General features: G+C 53.7%; 1 protein-coding gene across 2 annotated transcripts in view; it reads left to right on the forward strand.

Moving 5' to 3' along the window:
- Positions 1-5,000, forward strand: part of LOC134099885 (F-BAR and double SH3 domains protein 2-like) — a 62,992-nt gene that overhangs the window by 37,168 nt on the left and 20,824 nt on the right. The gene's annotated exons all lie outside the window — the stretch shown is intronic.

A 5,000-nucleotide genomic window follows, 5' to 3' on the forward strand; every position in this document is an offset into this window, starting at 1 on the left:
AGAGAGAAATCATTCACATGCGTGTGAGCCTTTATGTTTCAAGGGGAGCAAGAGATTGTTTGAGAGCGAAATAGAGAAAGGATTGCGTGTGTGTGTGTGTGTGCACGAGAGAGAGAGAAGGGACTCTGTGTGAGAGTGCATGAGTGCAAGTGTGTGTGTGTGAGTGAAGCATGTCTGGTATGTGGCGCTCTCTCTGGCCTGCTCCCACGGGTCATGTCCCAGTGCTGTGCTGTACTGTGTTCTCCAGTTGGGCCCCCTTAAGCACTTAGACCAGGCTACGGCCTCCTCTCCTCTCCTCTCCTCTCCTCTCCTCTCCTCTCCTCTCCTCTCCTCTCCTCTCCTCTCCTCTCCTCTCCTCTCTCCTCTCCCCTCTCCCCTCTGCCATTCCTACCCCACCACCCCCCGACACCTCTCATCTACTAACCCCCACCCCCACCCAAGGTTTGAGGCTGGTCCAGCGGACGGTGCCTTTAAAGCTCCTGGTGGCCGTTCTCTGGGTCCCTGTGCATGGGCCAAGTTTTCAGGGGGGGGTTGTTGTTGGACGACCGTGGAGCTCAGTGCCAGCACAAACAGTTCGGTGGAATCTCTGGGCCGGGACCTCGGGATCACGTCCTTATTTAGCTCCACGTCTCTGCTGGTGAAACCAGGGCCCAAAAAGTGCGGTCAAACTCGGGGCGAGATGTCCACTGGAGGAGTGCGGCGACAGCCGGAGTGAGATGTTCACCCGAAAGGCGGTGATACGAGAGGAGTGAGACGTGACGCTGAAGGAACGCTAGAGGAACGCTCGGAGAAGCAGCGCGCCGGTGACTCATCACTTTTCTGCGGCTCCGTTTGCAGCCAGCGCACACACTCCTCCCCCACCACAACTCATCCGGACAGGGCCCCGAGCCATCCGTCCACGGGAGAGAAAGACGGGCGGCGCGAGGGGCCAATCGGGTTTGAGTGATGACCGGAGCGTTGGCGGGTGACAGCCAGTCATCTAGCCGGGGAGCCGCGGCGTCCCGTCCTGCGCCGGTGCCTGGCGGCGTCTCTGCTGCGCTCACTTGGCCGGCGGTGACAAGTGGGGCGTGCGCTTGACGCTGGTCCAAGGAAAAGAGAGACCGTCATTTACTGCATGCGTCATAAAGCACACACAGAAGCTGCTCGCGTGTTGAGAGGGATGTTTGATGGTCTCTCTCTCTCTCTCACTCTCTCTCCCCCTTTCTCACTCTCTCTCCCTCTCTCTCTCCCCCTTTCTCTCTCTCAAATTCAAATTCAAAGGTGCTTTATTAGCATTACTGTTTGGTACAGTGTTGCCAAAGCTAGTGTTACAAATAATAAGTATCACAAAAGAAAGAAAACAGAGATACAGCATAGCATACAATGTATCTCTCTCTCTCTCTTCCCTCTCTCTCTCTCTCTCTCTCTCTCTCTCTCCCCCTCTATCTCCCCTTTTCTCTTGCATGCGTGCAGGCTCTCATTCTCATTCAGAGAAACAGCAGTCCACCTGTGATGGGAGCGCTCAGGCGTTTAAACAGCATTAGTATGATTGAGTGGACCTGGTGGTGGTTGCTGCCGGTTGCGTTCCGGTGCAGAGCAACCGTGTGTGACGCTGCCGCACACACATCCCCACATCATTATCCCGCCGGCCCGGTCCTTCCCCGTGTACAGCACATCATTATCCCGGCCCACAGAGCCGGCAGGTCTGGGGACAGGCGCCTTATTACGGCCCATTGTCATGGAGCTCTGGAGGAGGACGAGTTGGGCTGGTCTGGGATCAGTGATTGGGGGCCGCCTGAGCTCTTAATCCCCCCCACGGCAGGAGACCTGGGTGGGTGTGTGGTGGTGAATAATTGATGGCTGGACACTGGGGCTTAGAGCGGGCCTCTGGGCAGCCAGCTGGCCTGCAGCACGCTGCCCGGTTGTTGCAGCCCAGTCCTGTCCAGCACGGAGGCTTACAGCGTTAGGTGCTCTGCAGGCAGACGCGCATCAGGAGGGGAGGAGGGCAGCAGGATAGAAGGTCCTTCTCATCCACTGATTTTCCTTACTCTCTCTCTCTCTCTCTCTCTCTCTCTCTTTTTCTCTCTTTCTCTCTCTGTCTTTTTCTCTGTCTTTTCCTCTTGCTGTCTGCCTCCTTTTTCTCCCTCCCTCACACTCACTCTCTCTCTCTCTCTCTCTCTCTCTCTCTCTCTCTCTCTCTCTCCCACGTTCCTCTGCTCTCCTTCGGTCCATGCCTTGGTCGCACGGTGGGAAAAGAGCTGACGCAGACACTCTGCGATGCTCAAGGACTCCCCCTGTTGTCAGACACGTAGCTCCCGGGGCCGAGCGTGTGAAGCACGGTGTCAGTCAGTAAGTCAGTCAGCCAGCCACTGTGGGCACTGTGACTTTATAGTGGAACAGTCGCTCAGGCCCTAGCCTCGGATGTGTGGAGAGGCCACTGGGAGTTGTGGGGAAATAGTTGCGGTTATTAGCGCAGTGGCACATAGCAGTCTACATGTGCTTGCTAAGAAATTCCTCGACTGTGTGTGACTTTGTGTGTGTTTATGTGTGTGTGTGTGTGCCTGCGACTGCGTGTGCGTGCACGTCATTATTTGTTTTTGGCCTAGCTGCTGGTGTTTGAGGCCGACTGCCTTAAAAGGCAGGCAGGCAGGAGCGGAGCAGACCTAGATGAAGTGAAGAGGTGGGGTCCGGCCACAGAACAACCAAAAGTCCCTTCGCTGGAATTCCCCTCCCCCTAAATCCCAAACTTCGTCATCTTTCTATATCCACACACACACAAACCATTGTTTAAAAGAGTGCACGTGTGTGTGTGTTCGCGTGTGTGTGTGTGTGTGTGTGTGTGTGTGTGTTTGTGTGTGTGGATGCATGATTGTATGTAGGTGTGTGCGTGCGAGTGCGCAGTGTGTTGCGGTTGAGCCCATTGTGTTCCGTGGCTACTTTGAGCGCTTGGACGGAGGCGAACGCAGGCGTCTCACAGCGGCGTGTTATTGTAGTCGGCTGACCGGCCTTGATTGAGCCCACTCAGCTCTCACCAGCCACAGAGCAGTAGCTCACACACAGCCAAATCACCGCCGTGCCTTCTGGCTTAATTTCCCCTGTGTGCATGTGGAATGGTCACTGTGTGTGTGTGTGTGCCCCCGTGGGGGCGTTGTGTTGTGTTGTGTTGCGTTGTGTTGTGTTGTGTGTGTGTTTGTGTGTGTGTGTATATTCACAAATGAGGGGAATTCATTAGTGTGCAGTTGCGGTAGAGGGGCTCAGGTGTAAATTGGTATTTGTGTTCTGCTGCCATGGCGTTGCATGGCAACTGATTGACTTGTTTGCGACGTGAGAAGCTGTGTTGTAGAAATGCTCTGCCGTAACTAATCATGGCCTTCTTTTATAGGGTGAATCTGCTTTTAGAGTGTGTGCATGCATGCGTGCGTGCGTGTGTGTATGTGTGTGTGTGTGTGTGTGTGTGTGTGTGTGTGTGTGTGTGTGGTGTGTGTGTGTGTGTGTGTGTGTGTGTGTGTGTGTGTGTGTTTAAGTATACAGGGGCACATGGGCACCCATGTGTTTGCAGTTTTCTGTGCCTTCCCCTTGACAAAGCCAGGAAGCTCAGGTTCCCTCTGGTCCTGTGGAGAGACAGCAGCCACAAATCACTGTGCAGCCAGGAGGGCCTCAAGACCCTATCAGAAGGAAGCATGCTTATTTATGCTGCATTACATCCGTCTCCCGAGACACACACACACACACACACACACTTCTTTCGTTTCATTGTGCCTGCTCTTACTGCGCACAAGGGCTCTGCTTTCCTTAGATCTGTGTTCCACTGAGAATCAGGGCCATGTTGACAGATTGAAGAGTCGAGTTTGAGGTGATTTGCTCTTCTTCTGTCATTTGATGCTGTTTCAAGTTTACACACACACGCACACACACATACGCATTCACTCTCTTTCACACTCACACTAATACATACACACACATTCTTCCTCTCCCCCCGTCTCCCCCATACACACAAAGGCAGTGCAGCCGCGCATGCATACCCAGGAATCTAGGCACCTCTCTGTGAAGTGGCTCCTGATTGAAGGATTGGGTAAAAGAGAGAGAGAGGGAGGAAAGAGAGAGAGAGAGAGAGAGAGAGAGAAAGATAGGGAGGAGTGGCTGTCTAGACGTAGAGGCCTAGACATTACTCTTTTGCTGCAGGGGAAAGCAAGCGCTCCGTTTAGATGGAGTAAGCATGTGAGAGTGGGGAACGTTTGCTTTTGCCTGTTGTGGTGTACAACTGCTGTCGATTAGGGCGAGGGCCGGGGGTGGAGGGGCGGAGAGAGATGGAGGGAGAAAGAGAGAGAAAGAGTCGTTTTGGGTTTTGACTGTTGTGGTCTGTGAAGTGTTTGGATGCCGATGAAAAGAAAGTGAGAGAGGAGGCGGAGGAAGAGGACAAGGAGGAGAGGGGAAAGAGAGTGGAGCAGGAGAAGGAGAAGAGGGAGAGAGAGAGAGAGCTGAAAGGAAGAGAGTGACTCTTGAGTTTTGTTTTTGCATGTTGAGGCTGTGGAATCTGAACTCTCCAACCCCACTGCCACTGCTGCTGCTGCTGCTGGAACACCGCGCTCCCATCCAAAGATTACACAGGCAAAGCTAAACATCACCTCGCTACCTCACGCTCTCTCTATCACACACACACACACAAACACACACACACACACACACACTCTCCTCTCTCTCACACACACACACACACACACACTCTCGTCACCCTCCCTCCGCTTTGCACAGGTCTGGGCTGGAGATTGCGAAGGCAAAGAGAAACATTTTCCTCACAGGTTCGTTTGGAGGGAGGAAACCACAGACCTCCCCTCCTCTCCAGATTCCAGACTCCACCTCTGGATTGGACTGCAAAACTGATCTCTCTCTCTCTCTCTCTCTCTCTCTCTCTCTCTCTCTCTCTCTCTCTCTCTCTCTCTCTCTCTCTCTCTCTCTCTCTCTCTCTCTCTCTCTCTCTCTCTCTCTCTCTCTCTCTCTCTCTCTCTCTGTGTCCTTCTCTC

This window comes from Sardina pilchardus, chromosome 13 (assembly GCF_963854185.1).
Source record: "Sardina pilchardus chromosome 13, fSarPil1.1, whole genome shotgun sequence".
Classification (NCBI taxonomy): domain Eukaryota; kingdom Metazoa; phylum Chordata; class Actinopteri; order Clupeiformes; family Clupeidae; genus Sardina; species Sardina pilchardus.